Source organism: Chamaea fasciata, unplaced genomic scaffold, assembly GCF_029207755.1.
Source record: "Chamaea fasciata isolate MVZ Bird 193981 ecotype frontalis unplaced genomic scaffold, bChaFas1.0.hap1 SCAF_12, whole genome shotgun sequence".
NCBI lineage: Eukaryota > Metazoa > Chordata > Aves > Passeriformes > Sylviidae > Chamaea > Chamaea fasciata.
Genome location: NW_027094097.1, coordinates 4,012,946 through 4,039,794, shown reverse-complemented (window position 1 = coordinate 4,039,794; position 26,849 = coordinate 4,012,946). Strand labels below are relative to the sequence as shown.

The window sequence follows — 26,849 nt, the reverse complement described above, 5'->3', positions numbered from 1 at the left end:
TTACATCGACTTAGCTTTAGCTTGCATGTGCATACCTGCAGAGGATAATGGTGTTTTCTAGGAATTCTCTTGAGAGGCAGTTATATTAATTTTCTAGTAACTACTGTGTAAGAATTACATGTTACCTACGTGTAGAGGGTTTATGAATTATTCATTATTTGGTGCAAACCTGAATCTCGATTCTGCCCGTTGTCCCGTCGCTGGGGACTTGTGTAGACATCCTCCCCTGCTGACCGTCCATACCTGAAGGGTGCCCATAAATGTTACACATACAGAATGAAAATGTTGCTGCTGTGGTGCAGTGATAGATGCTGGGGATACAGGGCCCTAGCAGGGGTTTCTGGTTGAATTTTCTGTTACACAATCACAATTTGTGATACTGTTCTTGCATTGTTGAGTCACAAACACTGTCAGTCAGGGACTCATTAAAGATGGGCGAACTCTGCAGGATCCAGAGGCCTGGGTGAGTTGCCCAGAGTTTCCAGTAGTTTTTCAGAGCTTAATGAGAGGTGGAGTTTTCTTTTCTCTCAATGTTTTCAGGCATAAATCTTTCCCTTTTCAATGGTGTATCAAGTTTTGCAGGCTGGTTTATCCAGGAGTAGGAGGAAGTGGGCTGGAGGTCTGTGCTTTCTGTCTAGACCAGAGCATTCCTTGGTGGGGATGAACATCACCAGATGTTACTGAGGAGTTTTGCCAGGCAGGGTTTTAATTCTGTCTTTGATGTCCAGAGGGGAATGCAGCCTCAGCCATGTAGGTTCCTCTGAAGCTATTATTAATGTAATAGGCATAATGAAGGGTCTGTCACACTAGAGAGTAAAAAAGGAGAAAGAGACTGATCTTTACTCGTTGTGCTTACAGGAGGGGTTATGCAGCAGTCACTTGGTACAACCCCACAGCTGTCACTCCGGGGGACTATTTTTGTGCTCACTAAAGATAAATTAGTGTACGTTGTTTATCTTGATTTTCACAGGATCCATTGCAAAGCACATCCAGAAATGGAAGACCTTTATTCTTTCTTACCCGTGAGAAATATCTATCAAGTCAGTGAGTGGTTTGATTGAATGAGAACAGTGAAACTAGTCCATGGTGGAAGATATTTAAAAAGAGAGGTGAGTTGCATTTTTTTTTTCCAAAATTGACTATGGTTACATGGCAGAAAATGTGAGATCCAGTGAGTGGGTTGCCCAAAAATTATAACCATCCCTCAGAGGTGTGGGAAGGTGCTCTCTGTGTTAACCTAGTCATCATTTCCCCATGAGAGTGTCCCAAAAAGGAGTGTATTTGGGTCTGCTCAGGAAGAGCAGAGATGCCCTTGATTCTGAACTTTGGTGAATCCTTCATGGTAAAGAGACTTGCTGAGGATAGAATGTAAGCCTGCAGTGGCTTTCACATTTCTGAGTGGTGGAACTGCCCGTACCTTTGATGAGTCCAGCTCGTTCAGGTGGTGGTGTACCAGCATCCCTGGGACCAAAACGTGAGCTGCCAAAGCCCTGCATGGAGGGAAGGACAAGTCAGAGAGTGACAGCCTGACAAGTTCAATTAAGAAGTAGGGTAATAAACGTGTGGGGTAATAAATGCTAGTGTAAGCCACCGAGATGATGGATTTTCCATTTACAGATTAACACTGGAAGTATTTCAATAGGATGTGTTTTACTCAAACAGGAGTTGTGGGGATCGATGCAGAAGTAACTGAGTAAAAATCTCAGATAAGAGATTAGACCAGATGGCCCCTTTAGATCTTAATAAAATTTTAAATGTTAAACTGGAACCTCTTTATGTTAGATTTGAATAGCGCTTGTTAGTGGACTTCTCAATATTTCAAGTGGCATTGAGGTTTCCATGGGATTGTAATTTTGCATGAGCCCATGCTGCATGCCTGAGGAGACTTGGCCTTATAATCCTCGTTTGGGTAATACAGACAGCCAGAAAGGACCCAAGCAGCTCAAAAAGAAAAACTTGTTACAGATGAAAAGGAAAGGAGAGTCAATGAATATTAAAAAAAATCAGACTGTCATTGATGGATAATATTGTCTTTTGGCTTCAGTTCCACACATGGGTATTTAAAGCCCTCATATACTTCCTGATGAAGTGAGGGGCTGAGGCAGTTCCCCTGACTTCAGTGGGATTGTTTTGAAGAACAGGCTAAGGGATTCTTAGTGGACTGGACAGACAAGAATACTGACAACATGGTTATCTTTTGCGTCTAGGGTTCTTTTTCAATCCCTGATAAAATTTGAACCATAAAGGAAAGCCTTCTTCAGTAGGAAACTGAAGAAGGAATAAAAAGATCCAGAATGAAAATTTTGACTCTTGAGGCTTAGCAGAGGAAGGATAAGCCTAAGAAGTGCACATGGAAATAGTCCCCAATTAGTGATATCCATCACTAATTAGGGATGACAACCACTGTGGAGCCATAGGGTGGAATAGGAGTAGGGTCTTTACTGAAATTCCCCAGGCTGAAATAATGCCACTTCTGTCTGCAGAGAAATATTTGCCAGAGCTTGGTTTTTGGGTTGATACTTTGTTAAAACAGAACACTCAACAGCAATGCTGAACTATGCTATTTTAATGTTCATAGGCAGATGTTATATTCATTTAAAAAAAAAATTTCTTTTGATTTTTCTGTGTAGAAAAAAATAATTTCAATTTGAGAGGTCATGTTAAAGTGAAAAATTAAGCATTTACCCAAGATCAAAATTCTTTTGTCATTTCATTTTATGGAAACATGGAGTCCTTTAGGCATTTACAGTGTTTGGAAATGACTGTCTTACATGGAACTCTGGGTTACTTCTCAGCTCAGGTTCACAGGTTGGTATGGGCAATAATTATCACAAGAATTAGCTGAAGACCATAGCAATTAACTATTTTTATGGCTTATTATCATATTCTAAATACTAAATTGTTCTGTCAAATAGTCTCAGGGAGATTTGGTAGCTGACCCACAGACAGTGCACTGCCTTTGCTTACATACTCTAAGCTACTAGTATTCCTAGGAAGATATAGCTTATTAATTCATTATTATTTTATTGATGTTCAATTGATGTCTGATTAAATATAAATTAGACACTCAGTAATAATAATGTAATAGGATGAGGCAGGTGAGATTCCCCCAGGATAGTTTGTAATGAAGCTTCAAATTTTTAATATTCTTAATCTCATAAATAAATTATTATGGGTGAAACAAATGCAAAAATACTGAAATAAGCTTTAAAAATGTTAAGTGGTGGTGAAGGGACACATAATCTGCAGGGAGATCTGTGTGAGAACGTGCATTTGGCATTAAGTCACGGCAGTCAGAAGCAGCACTCCCCCCTCCTTGCAATCATTTCATATTTAGGTGTGCATCTACCCCTCCCATCCCATTATTATGCTGCACCATCCTGTTCCCAGACATTTTGCTTTGCCTGTGAACAGTGTTAATTTAATGCACTCAGGTGACCCCAGAGGCACTGGAATGACATGGCAGCAGCAGTCCGGAGTGCTGCAGTGATTCCTGCTGCTAGCAGAACTGCCGGCGAGACCGGGCGCTCTCCTGGGCAGTTGTCTGTGAACTCTTCAGGGAAAAGTCAGGGGGAGCTGTCTCTTTGACCACACTGTCAGTGTTGAGAAGGACACATCCTCTCACTTAGCTATATCTTTCATCTTTTCCTTGGAAGACAGATTTCCCAGGTGCTCCTCTGTTTTTCTTGAAGAGTTAGCAAGGAGACCAGTAAGTCTCCCTTAGATAAGAAAAGAAAGAAAGGAGAACTTACCCTTACATAAGGAAAGAAGGAAGTAGACAAGGAGAGGATTCTGATAGTGTATTTGCTGGTTTGTTTGGGGTTTTTGGGTCCCCAATATTCTGCAAAGATTTCAAGCGATCTGAAACCCCCCCATTTCTTTAGTGAAAACAGCACCATTATTCCAGCCTTGAAAGACAGAAAGACATTATTCCCAAGGCAATACTCAGGATTGTTTTAAACTCACCATAGCAGGAATTGCAGAAACTCAGCACTTTGTAAAAGCTGCTGATAATTTGAAGAGTTAAGCCATGCAGCAAGTTAGTAAATGTAAAGAAGGTTAGTTCCTAAGTTTAATTTTGCAGTATTTCTATCAGCAGAAGTAAGGGATACACAAAAGCCTGAAAATCTGGCCCTGTGACCATAGTCACTGGTTTAGACTTTCACCCAAAATTATATTCCAAGAATCTGCCGGTTATTGAATGGCCCAAGGGTTGCAGACTAGAAATATGGCTCGATACAAGGTACAGAAAAAGACAAGTATGCGGCTTTTCTGATGTGAGAGACCTTGGTTGCTAGGAGGAAAGCATTCAAGTGTTTGCTTATGTTTTGCTGGAGCGTTAACAGTGTGGGATAAACAGATAACACCACACCTCTTAAATAAGATTTTCATAAATAGTGAAACTATTCCTTAATGAAGAAATTGCAGTAATCACATTTTTGTAAAAGTAGGGAGTTATGGTATCTATGTAATTAAAGTGCTGTATTTTTCCAAACAAAAATCTGCTGGCAAATACATTTTTGTTTATTTGTGTAATTGGAGGTTTTGAAATCAGCTTGTTGTTGAAATACAGAAAATTGTTGTCTCTCCATAACAGGGTAAGGAGAGAGGAGTCACATGTGTGATTTTGTTGCATCCATAGCAAAATTATGTTCTTTTTGGTAGATATGGTTATTCGTGTGCATCTGCCAGGAGGCCCACAGGCGCAGAAAACAGATCCAGCCTGAATCATTCTTCTCTTTTGCCATGATGTGCCAGGCCAGCATGGTCTGGTGGAACTGTTTGCCAGCTCCTGTCCATAGACTTGCTGACACTTCTCTGGGGAACCACATTAAGCAATTGCTTTGGGTCACCAGATGTCTGTACCTCCTCCTCCATGTGCCAGCACTGGCTGGGCTTGGGAGAAGGTCCTGCCCTGCTCTTGATGTTGTTTGCACTGCCCAGATTTTCTGTGACTTGTGTCAGTGTGACAAGAACCCCTTCCCAGGCTCTGCTGGCTGCCTTGGATGTAGAAGTGCTGTTAGAGATGAATAAATGCTTTGCAAAATCCCTGCCACTTTCTCAGGCAGGAATTACAGAAGGCTACTTCAAGGCTACTTTCACACTTTGGGCTCCTCTTTTTTGCTGTTTTCTTGTTCTGGAAGAAAATAAGATACAAATTATTTCAAGCACAGCACCTTATGCTTCAACTTTAATGCAAAGGTCTTACAGTTGAGAGAATTTATCTTTCTGTGTAAGAACTGGAAGATTAAAAAGGCATTAAACAGGCATTTAAGCTGGTTGGAGCCTTACGTGCCCCTGCTGTGTGTACATAAAGCTCAGCTCAGGGAACGTAGCAAACATTCTGCAGCCCCCAGAGATACCTACAAATTTGTGGTTCTGTGTTTGCCCTTGTTTCCCTTTAAAAAGCTCCTGTTGCTGTACATCTTTATTCAAAGTTACTTCTGGTGAGGCAGAGTAGAGGATAACATTTATAGTAATTGGTAATCAAAAGGAAAGAGGAAACAAAAGAAAAAGCCAATAATGCAAGACAATCATTAAGTGCCAAATATAATTTGTCAAAGGTGTTCCTTCTAAATTGGATGAAGGCAGCATTTTTTCAGATCAATACTGCCTCAATGACTCCAGTACAGTTCTGGTGGCTTTGGGCTAACAAATAGGAAGAATTGATATGTCCTATGTGTAAACATTAAGACCAAAGAACTTAGTGGATTAATAGACCTTGACTGTGGTCAGGTATTGCTGTAAAACTGGGATTGGCAATGTGCAAGCGTTGAAGCTGGCACAAATCACATCCGTGGCCTGATTAGCTATGGGCCAGCCTTGTAGATCAGCACAGCCAGAAGTTCAAAGCTCCACAGCAAACTGAGCTCAGCAGTAAATATTATCAAGGAGCACATACCCTGGTTCTTGGTGATCTTAGTGGGAAAACATGTATTAAATTCATTCAGAATTTGAGCTGCCTATCAGAGGAAGTGCTTTCAGTATTTCAGCCAGCTGTTATCCACACATCTTACCCAGCCTGATACATTTAATTACCAATTTAAGGTGTTTTTTCTGGGACTTATATGCTATTATATTCTTATCCAATGTTACTATCGGTCAAATACTGTGTTTTATTTCAAAATACATGGTGGGAGTAGAGAGGCAGGTGTCATACAACGGAGGAGTAACCTCATAACAGGAAAGGGCATTTCAACTAAAGTTTCAGAGGGGGAATGATATTCTGGGGTATTTCATAGACCAGGAGATCTGGTAGCCTGCCAACAGAGGCAAGCAGCTCATCGTTCCTTAGCTGGTGTTCATTAGCCCTCACCGTGCCATAGGAGCCCCTGACTCCGGCAGCAGAATTCTGTATCTGTGGAGACAAAGCCCTTGCAGTCTAAGGAAACCATAAAAACTTGTCCCGAGTCCCAAGAAACAGTGTTTGCACTGGAACTCAGGCGTCCTAATTCACAGCCAGCACAGCTGACTCGAGACCAGACCCAGTGGGGCACTCTGGTATCCCCCGGGAGGAAGGAGCCATCCCTATGTGTGCACACCTACAAGCCTCTGCATCTGGCAGCCTCACACCTTCCTGAAGACAGCTCTGCAGCAGGAATGAGCATCACAGCTGCATTTTTCATCAGGAGAATATGCTAATTTTTGCTGCAACAACTGTATATTACCTGACAGTTATTCTCTCCAGTCTCTTGGGTTCACTTTATCTGTGGTTGTGCTTAGAATCCCCAAAAGATTATGTAACAGGTAGAAGATACCTGATAATATAACGGGCCCTTTCTGGTTTTTTTCTAAGGCTGTATTAATATAATTTCTTAGGTGTCATCGTGTCTTTCTCGACGTCAGTCCATTGTGAATCATGCAGACGCATCAGTGAAGGAACAGAACCTGCTGCAGCCTGTGAGCAACAAGAAATTTCAGCTGGGTGACTGCATAAGGGCTTTGCAAGACCGCCAGTAATTTTTATATTCAGAGTTAAATAGAGCAATAAGATGGAATTTCAGCTTTAGTGCAATGGATTGCAGCTCTTCAGTCAATCAAATTATAGTTCAATCAGTTCATTTTAATCACTTCTCTGGAGAGAAGTAAACCCCTATGTTGAAGAATATGCAGCAATTTTATTGATGGAAAGTTTAATTGTTTCATTTTTCCTTACCGTCTGTAACATCCCAGACTTTTAATCAGTCGGAACTGAAGTTATAATGAAGTAAAGTCCACTTTCCACAGTTCACAACTAGCTGAAAATAATTGGGTTGAGACTCCCATCCAGACAGTGTAATGCCTCTGGCATTTTCCTGAAAACTACACTTAATTGCTTTGCTGATGTTGTTAAGTGGTCCTAAGGGGGATGAAGTAGTAAAGCTGCTCACATATGCAGGGAAACAATACACAAAAAATGTCTTACAAGGTCCTTAAAGGAGGACCAACTAGTGACTAGAAGACAATATATTGCACTTTTCCCCCCTTTTCTATACCAGAGAGAGCACACAGGAGAGGCTGATAAAATAAACTGGAAATTCTATAAACACTAACAGTATTTTTATTTAAGGGCAATGAGCTTGGGAGCCGAAGAACAGAAAACGTTAAGGCAGAGCTCCTGCAATCAAACCTGCATCTTTAGGCTAGCCCAAGTTGCCTGGCATTTTTATGCTGAACACTGGTGAGCTGCTGCCTGTCTTCAGCACCTTGGCCTGAGGAACAGATGTACTCTTGTCCCTAGGGAGGGAGGACAGCTTGCTCTCTGTTCTCTAAAGTGACAGGATGTGAGCCAGCCATGAGCTGAAAGCCTTGTCCAGGCATCAGTGGGACCAGCACATGTACCCTGTTATGCTCTAAACGTAGCCAGAGAAGGAATAACAATTTGGCATTTCTCCTTTTTAGGATGCATTTTTAGGAAACCCTCCACGATTGTATGGAAATTGTTTAAAATGATGAATTAACTGATAGACTCGAGGATATCCTGATGAAGAAATACATCAGCTGTTTAATGGAGAAAAATATTTATTTAAGCTACTGCCCACTGAAATCACTGTTAGGGGTGGAGCTGTTTTGTGGGGAAGAGAACTATAGAGGTAATTTAGATTTTTTAAATATATGGGGGGCTTTTGTTGGGTTTTTTTTGTCCTTGTTTATTTAGATATGTGGGCACAGTAAAGTCTCTCTCAACAACCTGACCTTCCTCAGCTGCTATTTGTGTAAACTTCAGTATGACCTTTGCTTATTCTGTTCTTGCGTTTACGGGCTCTGAACTAAACAGCTACCCCCGACGACTTTCTAGAAAGGAATAGAGGCAAAATTGAGCCATGGAGTTCTAAAGCTAAAATCTTAAAAGTTCCCTTAACCCTACATCTGACCCCAGGTGCTTTCGCGAGTCTCTGAGTCGGCACCTCAAGTTTTGGCCAGCATAACTCTTCCAGCACCTGAAATTATGCTTCTTCCAGTGAAACAGGCTGAAGTTTAGACAGGACTCAAGTACCTTGACGTGTAGCCCTATGTTAGCCTGACCATTCCCCCAAATATTAATAAACTTTTAACACGTATTTCTCCTATGGCGAAATAGTCACCTCCCATGTGCTGGAGCTGCCGACCATCTGCCAAGGAGATCAGCCCTCAGTGAAAAAGTGCCCTGTGTCCAATGCACTCTGCTTGCCTGTCTCTGGGAGGAACAGCTCAGCAGCAGCAGCAGTGCTTGGGCTCTGCTCTTCCTGGGCTCCTGTTTTGAGTAATGTGGTGCGGAATGGTTTTAGCAAATGCGCCAAATGAGGACTGCGTTGTGACAACTGGTGGGAGACGGTGTTCGGGTTCTGTATCCTCAGAGCTGCTGAGGGACTGGAGAAGCCAGGGCAAATCTGCAGTGCAGAGGGCAAATAACCACCCTGGCGTGGCTGGCTGAAATTTGCCTCTGTGATGTCCGGCTGGTTTAGAGGGTGCCCTGCCCTGACCCTTCTTTTGGGAACAGGGTTGCTGTCCCAGAAGGAGGAGTTCTTCCTGGAGCTGTAACACAGTTCCCGTGCAGCAGCACAGCTGCCAGCTGGCCCTTACTGCCAGACAGAGCTGCTTGCTGGGGCTCACATGCTTTAAAGTCTTAGCCTGGGTCTCAGTGGAAACAAGGAGGAGAATGATTTGACACACATTCCCCTGATTTGACATACTGTGTGGTTACAACATGGTGTGTCCTCCACAAGAAATCCAAAATACATGTTGCTGTGCAGGCGCAAATCTGACTGTTCCTGATAAACTGTTCATGTGGAAAGATACAATTTGCACGGTTGTCATCAAAGCCAGTGTATGTATTCATTTGTGGAAGCATGTCAGACACCATATGTCACTAATATGCCTTTGATATGTTGGTGTCTGAATCATTTTTCATAACTGCTGAATGGCATATGTTTAAATGTAAGCATCTGTTCTGTGTCTGTACTGTCTGTATTATTTATTCTTTATTTCTTATTTTCTTTTGACTAAAAGTTTGATTTAAACCTATAAAAAGTGTAGGATTCATCTTACTTTTAAAGAAGCAGAGTTTTGGCAGTATTTCAGCATTTGGCCAATGTGTATCTTCTCGCAGATGAGAAGGTCATTTAAAAGAGAATTTTTCCCCTTTCAGTAACCAGAAAAAAATCAGTTCCCAGGCAAAACAAAGATTAAATTTGACTACAAGTTTGTTAAATGAAAAAAATTACTGTTTCAGTGTTGGGCAGGTTCTGCAATGTCTGGATTTGCTGAAAATAAGTCTTTGTAAGAGCCATATGTTACAGCATGATGACAGTAAGTTGGTTCTATCCAGAAACTTCTCTGATGCAGTTAAAGAACTTGCTATATAATAAATGACTTAATAAAGAAATTAAATAATACACTATGTTTGTTAGGCTATTCATTATACATGGGTGGAACTCAAAACCAGTGTCACAACAAAGAGACTCAAAAGTAATTATAAAAGCAACTCATCAATCAACTGAGCCACTGCAGCACCCTTCAGGAGGCTACAGCCAGCCTAGAAGGCATGGTTTGGGCAAAAGCAGGAAATGATAATTTACTATGATAGAAAAACAAGAAAAGACTTTACTAACCAGCTAGGGATACCTGGAGAGTCCAGACATGAGTGTCCAATGCTCAAGTACAGGGGAGACTTATGAACCACGGTGAAGTGAGCGGCTGTGTTGGACTCACCAGCGTGATGGCCGGAAGAGACCTGTAAAGAAGCAGTCATGGTGGCAGGAAGAGACCTGTAAAGAAGCAGCCGTGGTGGCACATGGTGGCAGGAAGAGACCTGTAAAGAAGCAGCCGTGGTGGCACATGGTGGCAGGAAGAGACCTGTAAAGAAGCAGCCGTGGTGGCACAGTGTGAATTGCAGAGCTACAAGTACCCACTTGTGACCCGAGCTCTGAGTGTCCCATGGCTATGGCATTCTGCTTTTCGCTAAGAGCTCACCCCATTCAGCAGCAAATAACGAATGTCAGCTCTTGGTGGACTTAGGGCGTCTGGGCTTCCTATTCTGTTTGTATGGTTTGGCTCAGGCCTTTAATGGACAAACCGCCATTGCATATAACATTGGAAAATGAAATCTGTGTAAACCCAAAAGCTTTCTGTCACTGTCACGGAGTCATAGCATTTCATAGCCACGGCTTAAAACAAACCACATGAAAACAAACCACGAACAGCTGAGTGCAGTTGGCCACCAGCTAGTTTGTGAAAAGGGCCCTGAGTAGCCCAGAGCGCACCTGCGGCCACGGCAGAGCGCTGCGGGGCCGGCAGGCCCAGGGGCCTCGGAATCAGTCAGTGCCATCTTGTGGCATTTCAGGATATTAAAGCGCCCCTGAGCTATAGTCACTGCAAATGTCCTTGGGATCCACCGCAATTCCAAAACTTGCAATGGTCCAAACGCGTACAAAGCCGGTACAGCTCCATTTGCCTGGCCGTAGCTGCTGCGGCTGGGCATGGAGACGCGCAGCACCTGAATGATTAATGAGGCAAACGCCTACCAATTATGGCTCATTGGAGGGGCACAGATTAATGCCTGTAATTAGAAATCCCGGGAACAGATGGAGAATTTTGCAACATCAAAAGCCCGCTCCTTATTAGCCGTGCCGTGCGCTGGGCAAGCGGAGCGCCAGGCCCTGGTTTGCCCTGCACAGCCATCCCCGGGGACAGAGCCGGCACCCCGGGCAGGGTGCGCCCAGCGGAGCCCACCTGGGGCGGTGTGCGGGTACCTGCGGCTCCCGGGGCGAGCCCGAGCTCTGCTGAAAGCCACCGGGCAGCCCCATCACACACCCGCCAGGGACCCTGCCAGCAGCACGAGTTCCGTGCTCGGAGGTGGCTGCTGCTGCAGCTCTTGCAGCCTCAAACCCTTCCCTTCCCCAACGCTCATTCCTGGCACCAGCATGAGCCTGGGACGCAGCAGCGGCTGCTATTACTGACTCAAAAAAAAAAAAAAAATAGGAAAGTATTCCTAACACCTATCCTACTCTCCCCACCCACTCAAATAGGTTGGAAAAGGCCTGCAAGCCTTCATTTTGTACATATACTAACCATGTAAAATGGGAAAATGCATAATAATATAATTTGATACACATTCAATATCTACCTACTCTATAAAGCAATTTGTATACTGCAACCATAGAACACATCTACTAAAGTAGTAATGTAAGTAATGTAAAAATATATATAAGGTATATATATAAAATGTGCATATAAAGATATAGTTTATAGAAGTAAAAATTATATAACTACAAGTATTAGCATTACAATAAATTTATAAGAAATAATATATAATTTTCCATATATTGTGTGTATAGGTATAAATAAAAAAATGTGCTGTTTCCTAATAACGACTGCTGCAATACCAGAAGGGGACACATGCTGTTCCTAGCAGTGTAACATTTATTGCATTAAAGGCAGGAAATCACAGCAATTTGAACAAGATTGAAAACAGCTCTGAGACCCGTTCAGTCAGCTGGTGGCCAGTGGGTTCCCCGGGGGGACACCCTTTCTTTACTGCGTCAGAGGGTGCTGAGGGAAGGTGAGCAGACCCCTGTGACCCTGTAGGTAACACCGTGGCTCACTAACAAACACCTTTAATTCTTCCTTGTCTCATTGCCCACTGTGACATCGGTCAAGCAGCCCAGACACTCACCCAAAAGCCTTTTTGGGAGTGGTTACAGCGTAGTTACAAACTTAGAATAATTTCTGCTTTCGACCTTCTCCACTTCCATCAATTATTCAGAGATTTTTTTTTTTTTCTGTAACCCCAGATTTAGGGTTTTTTTAAGGAAAACAATGTCAATTTTATCAAATCTTCTGAAAAGAAAATCCCTTTTACACTATACAGATTTCATTCAAGGACTTGAGCCCTGATGCTCATTCAGTATAATTTTGGTAAACAGTGGGCTCTCCTCAGCTTACAGCTTTGCTCAGAAGTAGTTTGGTGCAGTTGCCAAGTACAGTTGTGGAGGGTTTGCCTTAGGGTTTATTGTGGGGCATTGAATCCTGTTATAATCTCTTTTTTTGAGAACAGTAGAAATGCTCTGATTGCAGACAGACAAAAATTTTAGTACTTACAAGAAGTCAATTAATAGCAAATTGAAAACTGATTTTTTTCCCTATTAATTTGATCACAAAGACAAAAACCCTACTATATGATAATTTCATTGTTCTGAACTGCCACTATGGTTAGTTGCACATATGACTAATGGGTTTACTCTGACCTGAACGAGGCACTTCTTATTTTCCAAACTAAGCAAATTGAGTTTTTATCTTCAATTAGTGTAAGCTGCGCTATTAACACAAAGGAATCTTCCAAATAGTTTGAAGCCAATATGATAATTACAACATAATCGATAGCAATTGTTTTCCTAAGATGAAAGCAAATGATATTTTTCGTGAGTGCTTCTAATTTTCAAAACTTTATATAGACTTCTTTTGGCTGAGCTCTCACTGTAAATCTATAACTTAGGCAACTGTTTCCCCTCTGTCATGCTGAGAATGAAATACACCTTTTGACCATGATTTATTCTCTCACTTATTCCCCATCCTGGTAGCAAGCGCTGAGTTTTATTTTCTGATGGGCCAGACTTTTTTCTAGTTTTGCATATAAAAATTCCCAATAAGCATCTCAGAGGGGATGTTATCAGCCTGAATTCCCACTACATTCCTCTGGCCAAGGTAAGTCAAGCATTATTTTGTTGCTCATCGGAGAGTCTGATGTAGCTGCAGTGCGACTGGAAGGGACTTTCTTCTGATGTAGCCATAAAATTCCCCCAGCCTCTTTCACCATGTAACTGGGGAATTATGCACCCTGCAACAATCTCAGAAGGAACAGAAGCAGAAAATACTGCAGCTGCCACTGAGAGGTAAAATTTGAATCCAGTTCAAGATTTGAATATCAGAGATACCTGAACACCAGTGTTGTCAGCACTGCCTTTTCATTTTGAAAAATGTACCACAGAGAGAGCTCACATTTTGAGAGTTTAAGAGTTTCTCATTTCAGAGTTTAGGGTCTGGCTTTTGGAGAGACCATGGTTTGCAACATCCCAAATTATAAGGTGGCCAAACATATCACTCTGACCTAACTCAATCCAACATTTTCTCCCATCTCTTCACCTTCCGAAATGATTCACAAAAGTCCTGGTTTGCCTGTAGGATTCATTACTGCATTATAGCCCCCTATATTGGACTGGGCTTCCAAGTTAGCCCTTGGAGAAAGTGCATTTCTACTTTGTAATGATTTTACCATTGGAAAAGTTCATCTAGAAAGATGCCTCAAAAACAATGAAGCCACAAGGGGAATTCTTCACTTGAAGTATCCGTCACTCCTCAGTAGAGGAATTAGAGGGATATGTTAAGCTTGCTACATCCTCTGTCAATCTTTTGTTTATTACATTATCAAGTTGCTTGCACCGTGAAAGATTAAAACCGTTGGGTAAGTGCAAAGCATGGAGTTACTGAGCACTTTGATTATAAGTCAGACATCAAACTGGTATTTGAAGTGCAGAACTACTGAGCTTTCGCTTTGTCACACAAGCAGATATTGCTGGAGGCAAGGAGGAAAGGAGCCCTGCATTTTTTTTAACTTGGCTGCTGAACTTTGCACTACCTAAAGAAACAGACACTGTGTGCAGCTCCTGGTTAGATGCCTTTCAAACCTGCCTTCTGCCTAAGGGCTACCAGATGTGCAGCTGAGGCAAAAGGATAGATTTTCCTGTTGTGCATCCCCTCAACCTGAGGATGTGCTGCTTATTGCTCTAAGTAGATGGTTGGGCTGCTTTATTAATTTAGGAGTCTGACAATAGTATTATTGCCTTTTGCTCTACTTTAAGGAGAGTTTTTTTCCAGTATGAGAATGAACTATTCATGAGCAAAGATAATACACCTAGGGAGGAAGACTTCATCCTGGATATTTTTTCGGAATTTCAGCTTGAAAGACCCAACCAGAACCATTTGCCATACTTATTACTTCCTGATAACTGCGGTCTGCCACACATACATTCTGACAACCTTTAAAGATTGGTGGGGATTTGTCCACAGGGGAATCCTGAAGTCTGGTGACTTACCTTTCCCACTACCTGGATGTCCATTTACTCTGAAGGATCCAGGAAACATGCAGTAAATGACTCTCCATACACAACAAACCTACTCAGGACCCTGGGTTTCTAAGTACATCTGTGTCTCTAAGTGTCCAAGTAAAAAAGTGCTTCCCTCTCTTTTTAACAGGCGTTCAGTAAACCTACAAGGAAATGCCAGAACACATTTAACAGGTGTGAAGTTCATCTACAGGCTTGTGATGGAGAATACCAGGGGTTTCACTGACCATCAGTAGAACTGCACCCACCTCCCTCAAATATAAAAAGCTATTACAATATTCCCTACAGATTTTCTTCCTTTACATGCATCATGTACACATCATTTTTGCATTTGCAAAAACCTCCACTGTTGTTGCCTATCACTCCTTATAACAGAGTGTCCAAAACACCATGCTGGAAAACTGTATCCGTGTACCTTACAGACAGATGAAGGTTTGAACTGGTGAAGTGTTCCCCCACATGGCTGCCACAAGCCCATGTCACCACAGATGCTCTGTGTCACCGGGGGAGCAAACAGTGAGGCCGGCACTGGCAAAGGAGAGTGGCTTTTGGAGGGTGAACTCATGCAAATTCCACAGTTACAGAAGGGAGAGGGTTCACTTGGGAATATTCATTTGAGAAGAGAACCTACAGAAGACTGACAATACAACGAGGTGCACCCCAGAGCAGAAATCCTCCTCTGAACAAATGTGGGCCACAATAATATTTTCTAACTCATCGTTATCTGTAGTCTCATTTTAAGCATATTAGTCTATGCCTACTTCCAAAAAAAACTGCTATCTTGATAAGATTTTTTTTGTTTAAAAATAAATAAATATCAGACATTGGAATTGTACACAGAATTATTTTCCCCCTAGATAGGTTGGCTCCTGGTGTCTTTTTGCATTATGTGTAATCATGAGTGACCCCAAGGTCAATTATTAACGAAACCTCGCAGAAAGCTCTGCTAGATAGGGAGAAACATGAAAATCTCTAGGAACAAAGTATTTGACTTCTAAACAGAATGCCTGCCTAAGACCAAACCTCATTAGGGAAGTCCTCCAGGCAAAGATCCTCTCATTATTTATTGTCATGGTTTGCTGAAGATTCCTCAGTGTAACTCACAATTGGGTTCTAAATAAATCTCTCTGTATAGTAAATGTGATATTCTTGCATCTAAGCAACAGGGTTAGCTGAAAAATAAATAAGACCAAAATTTCCCATTTCAGGGACACATAAACAGCTTAGAGTCTGACAGCAATGCAACAAGAGGCTAAAACATGACTGACAGCATATGGCGGAAAAGCAGGGTCACAGTGGCTGTACAACATAACAACAGAACACTGAGACTGCAAAGGAAAAGCAATTAGCTGCAAGGGTTGCTAATGTGGAATTATTTATGTTGAGGAACTTCTTTATAGCACAGAGATGGAGCTGTGTTTACGATTAACATTTAAGGCATGAAGGCCCTGGATTTCAGGTTTTGCTTCCCATCCTTCATTCTGGCCTCTAGGGGGGCCTGGGCTCTCAAACGTTTTGAGTGAGGCACTCTGATCCTGGAGGAATTGGTCTAAGCCTCCTGGAGTTCGGCTGGTCATCTTGAAATTAGACATACTAAAGCTCTTTTTCATAACAGGTATTGTGAATGGGACGGTGCTAAAGACTGGGCGTGTTTTATCAAATAGTTCAGTTAGGGATCTTTTCAAAGGTCTGATAGATTTTCCTTGCAAATCTTATCACAGCTAGGAGTTAACTGATGGTTATGCCTAAAGTGACCGTGACTCCCATTTTAAATTCCACTAATTTAAAAGTGGAATTAAATTAGTGGAATTAAAAGTAACCTCTTAAAGAAGTCTAGAATACCTCAGAAATTTCCATCTCTAATCAGAACAGTGTGAAGTTCTCTTCAAGGAGAAAATCCTCTGGTGTGATCCATTTTCCTGCTGTAGTTAAATATTCTTGGGCTGATTCAGCATCTGGGCTGATGAGCAGGCCCCAGAAGCTCCTGCTTTGGTTGTTCTGGAGGAGGCTGGAGGGGCAGCACAGTGGAAAGTTCCTCTCCTCACCAGAGGACATGCACAGGCCACTCCTGCCAGGGCACAGTCTCCTGACTCCCTTGCTTGGCTCAGTGCACTGCCTCTGCTCCTGCCCTTAAAAGATTCATTCTCTTAAATTTCATATTTATCGCTTTCCGTAACAAGGTTTCTTGACTAAGGTAATACTATAGTCAAACAAATGTAAAGGTGGTGAGGACAGAGAGTAAAATAACTGGAAAAGTCTTTTTTGCTCGGTGTGGTGAAAGGAGATATTAATACAAACAGATGGCTTTTTTTAGTGCACCTATTATAGTCATCCACACTCTGCTGAATGCATACCTATGAGACTGTGTGTGTGCAATAAAACCCTTAGTTTATTAAGCATTTTTTTTTTTCTATTCTGCTATGTCAGTCTAAATTCACTTTGAAGGCAGGAATGATGGAATTGTTCAATATATTGTCTGCACAAGGTTGTGACCTCTGCAATCAGCCCAGAAACACCACTGTCTGCTTACTATTGGGGCAGCTGAAATGAATTATGAGGTAGCCTCGTAAAACATTGTGCTAAATCTGAGGCCTCTGAATATGCAGAGCTTGAGCATTTCTGTATTCTTTCTAAATTCCTAAATATTTACAACCTCTGTAGGACTTGAAAAATGAAAAGTGAACGTACTGTTTTTACTGAACATTTTACTGAACAATCCAGCCAGAGCTCAAACAGGTGGGTGGCCTTGTTCTTGTAAAAATGTGCCGCTGATTTCTACATGCATTTGTGGTTTTGTTTTATAGGAGAATCCTGGAATTGTTACTGTGTCATCCGGCAGGAAGGCACAGGTACATCTGCCTGAGTGCTGGACTGTGCTGTGGAGGACACATCTCTACACTGAGGCACATCCTAACTAGGGGAGGGGGAAATGCTTTTGTTAAAAAGGGGGACAGGAGGAATACCCTCAACAAAAAATCTGAGACCTCAAATACCCTGCTCTGCATTTCAGATCCTCTGTTGGAAGACTGACCCAGCCTAGCTGGAGTACCCAGTGTAAAGCTGTCATCACTGCATTTCCACACTTACTGAACTTACTTTCTTCATTCTCTGTAACATGCAACTAGGATTATATCAGCCACCACAACCATCTTTTGCTTTCATCAGCTCTGTGGCAGCAGCTCTGCCTCCCTCCTGTGCTGTTACTAGCAGGGTAGCTCCAAGTGATTGTTTCTTTTCCACACACAACAAAGGCCTGTACAGCATCAGCAGGGCCCATGAAATGGGAGCCAACAAACAGAAAGTCCTGAAGCCTATCATTGGTACCTCTCATTCTGCAAAACATTTAAACACCACACTTCCACTAAAGCTGCTGTGAATATTCATTCAGTGCTCACAGCTGAACACAGCTCACCTGACCCCTGAGTTAACACTACAGCTTTGACTCACTGATGGAACTTGAAAACTTTCCCAGCAGGACCCTATGAACAGGTGTAATTTATATAATGCTCTAAAAAATAAAGCTTTATTTATTCCAACCTTGAAGGTAACAGGGCCTTGAGGAAAATGTGTTAACATGGTGAAAGGCCAAGCTTAATCACTCCATGCTCCAGGAGGGGAAAGCTGTCACTGAGATGGGAAAAGCCAGGCTGTCCCACTCACAAAATGTTGTCTTTGTTCTCCACATGAATCAATTTGTATCTGCTGATAACCCACTTCTTTCCAAGGATTTCAGGTTTAGGATTCCCTTTGATGCCAGGCTCACTGCTGGAAACAGTAAACCACTCTAACTTTGATGGAGCTACAATTATTCCCTCTAGTCAGCTATTTGATTGTTTCTGCTAAAAATCTTATGTCACCGTTTCACTTTAGGTAGACTTCCCCTCCATCCTTTCTGATTTAAACCATGCCAGTCAAAGGTTACAAATCAGATAGCCCAAGAGGCATGTCTTCATATAAAATATGCATAAATTCATCCTTCCCTCTAACATGTATGATTAAAATGATACCAGTGACCCCAGCAACCATTTTTCCTTTCATCATCCCCCCCTCCAGCACCTCTGCTCCGCATCTGTGCTGTGGTGCCTCTAACAGAGTCACAGGAGCACAGGAACGCCCAGGGGGAGAGGTGTCTTGGTCTGAACACGTGTTGGTGCCAACGCTTGTGAGGGTTTCAGCCTGTCTGGAGCACAGGAGTGTTACATCAGGCAGCTCAGCCTGGTAATGGTAACCTAAGCTACCAGCAGCAGGGAGGCATTTGTGCTGTGCTTTGCTTCGAGCAGCGCTCAGAGCCTGTGACACTGTCTGACACTGACTGATTAAGATACAGGTACTGTGGAGCTGTCAGGAAAGAAGAAAGAGGACTTGCCGTGCTGTTGTTGCTCGTGGATCTCCAGCAGGGCAGCAGCCAGACACCAGTGCACAGCAGCGTCGTGCTCTTCCACCTCTTCGGAGAATTACTTTCCAGTCAACCTGAGGAGATTAAGAACACACCTCGTTTTTGACACAGCCTGTCCCTCCGCACAGACTCCAAAGTCTGTGTATCACAGGTGATCGAGTCCTCATGACTGGGGAGGGGACTGTGATAGGAGATGAGGGAGATGTGAGAAGGACAAAAATACAGACTCAATAATGAGCCTTAGCAGGAAACCATTAGGAAGGCTGCTCCTGACTGCAGCAAACAAGACCAGGTCCTGGCAGGGAAAGAAACAGAGCTACCTACTTATGCTGCAGGTATAATCTTCCTTTTCTCCACAGCTTTTATTTGCTACATGTCAAAAACAGACATTCAAATTTCTCCCTCATTCGAATTTTCTGGGTATTCCCAAAGCCCACACTAAGCTACTGGTGGGAATGGAGAAAAGCATTTCTTTGCCAGGCAGCCTAAGATGTGGGACTAGAATTTTAGTTTTATTTAGTTTAATACTCAGGGCTTTCCACAATACAAAAATGCAGGGTTTCCCAATGTGCCTTTTCATCTCATCTCACAAATGATGAATTAATCATTTCCTTTCTCTCTGAGGGTGATGTGAGACCCTCAAAAAAACTAACATATGTGGTATCCAGACATGAGGACACTCCTGAGCTCAGGCTTTCGTTTTTGGCCTTCTGGACTCACTTCTCCTACAGCCCATGCAGGTAGGAAGGCAAGCAGGAATACAGAAAGTCTCAGAGAAATCTCTGCAGACCTGACATTCTCTTACTCATGTGTGTGCCAAACCTGGCATGTTTCTGTCACCTGTGCGGTGACAGAATTGTCCTTGTCCTCCACACAGCAGAGGAACCTGGAAAGATTCTGATCTTCCTTCCACCACAGAGGAGGCAACTTGTCTTCCAGGAACCTCTGTTCTCTACCACAACCAGGCTCTTTTCATCTCAGCTTTCTTAATAAATATTTGGAGGGCAATTCACATTTTCCCTTCTGCTCTCTGTAACAGAGCTGATTATTGCTAAGGTCAGGTGGCTCCATGAGCTAATTAATATTCTCAGGTAGCAGTAAGAAATAAGTACAAACCTCATCTCTCTCCTCAGCTTTAATTACAATATCAGTACTATCAAATTCTATGTGGATACACCTCCCACATCAGCTCCAAACAATTTCAGATGGGTATACGGGATTCACAGCATCTTTAACTCATGATCTTCTGTCATGACCATATAATTACTCTAATGCATCGTTACTGTGCAACACCCACCAGAACTAACAACTGTGGAGTGCCTTGTGTAATGACAGAACAGAGACATCAACGTGGAATTTCAGCTTACAGGGACCTGCAGTATTCCTTCTAGTCCCATTATTCAACATTTCTGAGCAACATGACTCCTACCTGCCTCCCTTCCTTCTCTAAATTTACTTTATGAAACATTTATGTTATTCTAGCACTGAGAAGCCCCAGGTGGCGCTGAAATCCCAGTGGGAATGTAGCACAAGTCAATGAAGTGGCAATAAATTGTCTCACCTTGATCAGCTCTGTGGATACAGGAGAGGAATAGAGGAAGGTGAGTCAGGGAAGAGCAGCTGCATTGTGCACCTTGCTGTGCCATGGGTGAGGACCTGGGCCTTGTGTAGACATGGGAAAAGAGGTTAAGAGAAATTCAACAGAAAATGCAATACTGACTACTTAAGTTAGCAAATATCCCTCAATTAAGTGCTGGTGGAGGTCAGATACAAAAATCAGTCAGAGAGAACTGGGCAAGCTTCAAAGGGTCTTTGTGGCAAAAAGCTAAAGGATGAGCCAGTGCAATAACCTGGGAAACGACAAGCCATGGAGATGATTTTAGCCTTTCATTTCTACCACTATAGAAAATGAAGAACAAAGTACACATTATAAAGACATAAAATGGGATGAATTTTTGAACCTATGTAAGGATTTTTAAATAAGAACTAGCTGCAGACAAATCTCATAAAGCACTATAAAGTATTCCTATGCCTTTACAGAGATGTACAAGACTCTCTCAGTGTATCAATTTCATCAGTCCTACTTTTCTTAAATGGCAATCATTTTAGACTAAATAATAGCATCTGTATTTGATGTATTTGGTTTTCTATGTGATAACAGTCACTATGATTGAAACATATGTTACCAAGACTTGAAAAAGACAGTTAAACAGGAATGGAATTACATTGTCACCTATCCAAATTGTAATTGGTGTTTAATTGTAGCTCTGCAAGCAAACACAAAAAGACAAACAACAAAGAAACCTCTGCTCTGATTGAAAGCAATTAAGAGAGGAAAACCCAAGAGAGCTAATATATGAAGTTTCAGGGAGGAAGCATTCCTTCCCAGAAATGCAAAGGCCCTTCTTGAATCTGAGAGAGGTAAAGCATGGGAATAGTGCAGCTGTTTCTGGGAAGTTGCCTTTTGAGTGGAAATGGAAATTAAGAGCTGCCAGGCTGATTTTTATCTCTCTTGTCAAATTTATATTGTATATGTTTGCTGATGTCCTGTAATATCCCAGTTAGCTCTGTTGTTTGCATATTAACTGTTTGGTGTCCCAGATGCTCATACAAGGATCATAAATATTTTGTGAGAGATATAACCATCACTTTCAACAGTATAAACTATTTTTTTTTCTAAACAGCTTTCCCTCCGTTCTTGCAGAAGACTCAAAGAATCCCTAAAGAACTGCTTTAGGATGGGCTTTTTCATGTTCGGCTGACAGAGACCTGCAGGAAGCAATTCCTGAGCAAAAGGACTTCCCCAACAATCACAGTGAGTTTGCCTTTAGGGCCACACTGATCCCGTGGAGAGATGAGGGTGAGGCAGTTTCAGGGGAGCTGGAATCTAGCACGTCCTTCTGAGTGCCTGGATCCAGGACTTGGCTCTCTCCAGGGGTACCTGTGTGAGAATAAGGGTGACATGCATAGTTCACACATGGACTATGCTGAGTTCACACATGGAACTGGATAGAGATTTTGACAATGGACAGTGTTTGTGGTTTCACAGGGCGTCATCTCTAATTATCAGGAAGGTTCCCTGGTTCTGTTCCAGAGTGGAAAAGCAAAATATTTTTATCTACTTTAACATCACACTGGCACTGTCAGATGATTCACAGGCTCTGGAGAGCACAGACATTACCAGCTCAGCACATTTGTGTACCAATCACCATTTGTCATTTGTGAGTACTTCCCACAGTCCTAAAAAGGGATTTGTTTTCTGTATTATTTGCAGGAAATGTAACAAACTCCACACTGAACAGCAAAATAAAAACAGCACTTGATTGTTTTATCGAATACTTGCCTATTTACTTGGCAAAACTTCACTTTAGGATTTTTTTAATGCTGTCTAATAAAAGGACCCCCACAGCTGTCTTCTCTGTGGAGAAAAGCTGTCAACATCCAGTATAATTTTCTGCATATTGAGTGAAGTACTTGAAAGTCCCAGATCCATTTTAATATGTGAGCTGCTCTCCCATTTGTATGCAGCTGGAGAGAGTAGTTTTATCCTCATTTAAAAAAAGCCATATGATGGATTTCTTTCTTTAAACAAATACTGTCTGAAACTTTTCTTTCGTCTCACTCTTTTCCCCCAGCACCTTCCCGCTCTTGTTAGGCACCAGTGTGCTGAAATCACTGGACAGTGCTGACATCTCACTCGTTGTACATAAAAAGATGCCTGCACCATTTCTTTTTTGATGTCTCTGTGCACGATCCGCTGGAATAATTCCCAGATTAACTGTTTATTAATATAATTTTGGCAAAACAGTTGGTGAGGAAATTCCATTGCACTGCCTTGAATAAGGTCTTTGCTATCCTTCTCTGAATTTTCTGATTCTGGGTGTTGACAGCTTCCAATCCTCCCAATCCAATCCTGGCCAAAGCTCTCTCCAATCCTGATCCTGCAAGCACTTTGCCACACAGCACTAGGCAGTAGTGCTCAGCCCTTGCACAGCTATTAGCTCTGATGCAATGAAATGTTGTTGTTATGGGTTGCAGGGAGCGTGTTTAACATCCACAGCTATTTTTAATGATCCTGTCAAGAGGAAGGATTATAGCTCTGAAAGCACAGGGAGGTTTTGTGTAACAGTCACAAAGCTTTGAACTCTGCACACACCATGACTGAACATACTGTTCATGCGCTTTAACACAGCCTGACACTGCAAAAGTCATGGTCGAAAAACCGTATCTGAAGGTTATAGAACATTTAGTGTAAACAATGCAGCACCAAGAATTAAGCGCCGAACATTACCAACCTCCCGGTCTGGGTGTGCCACATCTCACAGGCTGAGAATGACTCACTCAAACAACCCCAGAGAGCAAACCCCCGGGCAGGCAGCTTTGGAGTGATGCTACCAATTCAGCATGGAGCGTGTGGAGTAATCCGAGGAGCAGGCACTGAGTAATCCCCCAGACAGTGCTTGCAGATGCTTTCACCCAAGATTTCTGCTCCACGTTTTTGATTTGAATGAAAATAAAATAGTAGATTCTCAGACTTTTCAATGGGATTGAAATTCTGAAAATTTTACATTGGAAAAAGTAGATAGTTTTACTGCTGATTATTTTGTCTGAAACAAATGGAGCCAACTGTAAAAATCTTGGATGTACCTGGAAACTGGAACCCTTATGAAAGCAGCAGAACGGAGAGCCTCAGGGTTCTTGGGATTGCTTGTTTCTCACCTACCAACAGAACGGGAACCTCAAAAATATGGACTTTCACTATAACCAGCAATCTTGGAATTTACAGTGACCACTGCTGGAGGAGCAAAAGAATGAACCACTACTGGGGAAGCTTTCCTAGGGCTTCCAAGTTTCCACCTCCATTGCCTGGAGTTTGGGGTAGGAATTAATGTAAAGACTGGAGTCAAAGCAGCAGGAACTCAAACTTGGGTCAGAGATCCTTGGTAGTGCTGGAAACCCTGAATTTCTAAGATACCTGGAAGATAAGTGAGCTTCTAGGTTCAGCTCCTAGCTGAGCTTCAGGAACCCTGCTCAGTGCTCTGGAGTTGGAGGAAGGTCATACAAAATCCAAGAGAAAAGCTCAGAGACCCATAGAATTTCCTGTGATATATTTTTGATCTCAGTAGCTCAGCATTTTCTGATGAAGTAGTGCTTACTGGAAAGTTTCTGCCTTTTTCCGTTGGGGAGGACATTATTCAGATGGACATGACACATTTTGGATGACATGAGAGAATTAAGTTTGGTCCTCTTGCCAAATTCCATCCTTGCAGATAATTTCTTACCTATTTAAATCCACCTCATGTTAACAGAGCACATTTTTTTAGTTCACATTCTGTCTTGCAGCTCTTGTACTGTTAAATATTCTCTGCATTTCATCCCCTCGGTAGCTGCTTTTCACCAGATTTAGACCCAGGTTAGAGTATGGGATGTGTATGTGGGACTGGGAGCTCTGGGAGTCTCTAAAATCACCTGTGCTACTGCAAGAACATCAGTGCCACATGAAGGACTATTTTTAGTACTGGGGAAGTTTTTGCAGAGCAGGGTGCAATCCCACACAGAATGGGACCAGTCTGATGTCAAATTATTTTATGCCATTATGGCACATGACTGCATTACAGAGTGTCTCTTTTATTTTTCCATCTCCTCAGGAACATTTCTTCCTACAATGAGGATCCTGCATTGATTCCAATGGAGACCCAGGCCCCTATTGTGCTAGGCACTATAGCAACAGACAGTAAAAGGCAGTCCTTGTTCCTAAAGACCTTTCTATCTAAACAGACAAGACATTGCCAGAGATTTATCTTTTATTCTTCCCTTCATAACAGTTGCAAAACAACTTGGATGAAGAATAAAAATTGCAATGAATAGGATATGTTGATCCCAGCTGTGGGATGAATCCGTATGGAGGTGGGAAACCCCAGGGCAGTAAAAGCATCTAGGGGTATAATCCTGAACCGGCTGTAGTAACGTGAGAACTTCTGCAGACTCCATTGGGAGCCAGGATTTCCCCTCTCTGTTCCTGTTTCACCAGGTGCCTGTGCATAACACAAAGCAGAGTTGTTGTGATATTTCCAAATTCCCTGGCACTGCAGGCAGAGCTGCAGGATGGTCCCAGTGCTCCCGTCGGGAGCTGTCGCTGTGCCTGTGATGCTCACGGTGTGTGAGCACAGCCACAGCCCTGCTGCACTGGGCTCTCTGCAGAGCTGCCTCAGAGCAGGTACTGGGACGGGGCTCACAAGCTGCCCAGGGTCACTGCTCTGTCACCACATCACTGACCTACCACGGATAGTAAGCTGAATGATTAATTACGGTCTACAGCACTCCACGGACCCCAGTGCAGGGGCTATTCAGGTGACAGTGGACTCCCGGAACATACTGAGTTTCTTGCTGCAAATCCTTTCTCTAAGGGATACAGACTAAAAATATCCCAGAGGTACAGCTCATAAACAGACATATCCCCTGGTCTGATTTTACGGATGTTCTGTGTTGTTATTTACTTAAATTGCATAGCTCCCCAGCACTAACGGGAGACTCTGGTAACTTATTTCTTGCCTTTTGAAAGCAATGCAATGCACAATCAAGCAGAGATAATAATGATTTAAAAGATGCATGTCTCTTTTCTGGACATTTTGACTATGAATGTAATATAATAGAGGTTTGAGTGATGCTTGTTTTTACCCCTGAGTCTATCATAAGATTAACAGTCTTCATTATTTTGCAGAACAAGCAGTAGCGCCTCATCAAGGGTATAATCACCTCAGTCAAAAAACAAACAAGCTTTTACTTAAGGTGCTAAAAATATAGTTGAGAAACCTTCGATCTCAAGCCGTGTGATAAAATAGACTGTGTTGACTGAGCAAATCAGCAGCTGCTGCTGTGCCAGCTCCTTCACCCTAACAATGCTTGCCTTTTTCTCTCCCCACCAAATTTAGAGATGATGTCAGTGTAGCCAACCCCAGGAGTTCAAAAACCAGAAGACAAACCAAAATAGAATCACAGCGCTGATATCAAAGCCATGGAAGTTATTGAAACTGAAGCGTATGATTTGGGGGGGTCAGCCTTTAGATTTTTTAATTCATAGGAGACAGCCTTCTCCCTTCCAGTCGTCTGCTCAGTTCTCCTGGCTGTCTCATATGCCCTATTTCAGAGTGAGAGACAACACAGGACAATGGGAAGCACAAAGGATTGGGAATCTATTTAAAGTATATCTAAAGCTCAATTCTCCACCATATGTAGAGCCTTAATCCTGCAAATACCTTCCCTGACTGCTCAACTTCATTCATACAAGCAGCCCCATGGAAGCCAGTGGGGGTCCTCTTGTACCTGAAGTTTGCCCCTTATTTAAGTCACTATTCCACGTCAGAAATGTCGGCCTGCGTCACAATATTAAGAATTAGCTAAGAATGGAGAGATCTGTTGCTCAGTTTTCACTGTGATCTTGGGCGAGTCTTGATTCATTCTATATCCCAGCTTCCTGCTCTTTAAAAAGGGGTAGAATGTAACTCTACAAGGTACTTGGAAATCTCCAGACAAGAGATAATAAAATGCAGAAAAACTAATACATTGTCTCCTTTTGATATAAACTGATTTCTAGATAACACAGCTGGAAAGAATGTTTAAAAATCAAAAGTATGTCATAATTAAATCTCCTAATAAAAGCAAACTCCTAGAACTGGACTTAATCCACCATGGAGCAAGTCTGACCGAGCAGCTGAGGGAAACAGAGAACATTCTTAGTGCTGAAAAGACACACTTCTCATTTCACTCCCTGGACCTTTTGCACTTCAACGGGAAAACAGAACCCTCTTCTGAAAACAGCAGTTTCTGGGAGCCAGGAGTAAACTCATACAGGAGTTTATCAAGATGCAAAACTT

General features: G+C 42.4%; 2 long non-coding RNA genes across 4 annotated transcripts in view; one reads left to right on the top strand and one right to left on the bottom strand.

Moving 5' to 3' along the window:
• The window catches only part of LOC136295710 (uncharacterized), a 30,295-nt gene extending 20,460 nt beyond the window's left edge, over positions 1-9,835 (top strand). For all 3 annotated transcript variants that reach the window (XR_010722773.1, XR_010722772.1, XR_010722776.1), the window contains exons 6-7: positions 971-1,109; positions 6,820-9,835. This is a non-coding gene — a long non-coding RNA (uncharacterized lncRNA). The remainder of the gene's footprint in view (positions 1-970; positions 1,110-6,819) is intronic.
• Positions 4,196-26,849, bottom strand: part of LOC136295709 (uncharacterized) — a 129,869-nt gene continuing 107,215 nt past the window's right edge. Inside the window, exons 3-6 of the long non-coding RNA XR_010722770.1 lie at positions 20,537-20,637; positions 18,946-19,049; positions 10,071-10,192; positions 4,196-5,137 (exon numbers count right to left, since the gene is read on the bottom strand). This is a non-coding gene — a long non-coding RNA (uncharacterized lncRNA). The remainder of the gene's footprint in view (positions 5,138-10,070; positions 10,193-18,945; positions 19,050-20,536; positions 20,638-26,849) is intronic.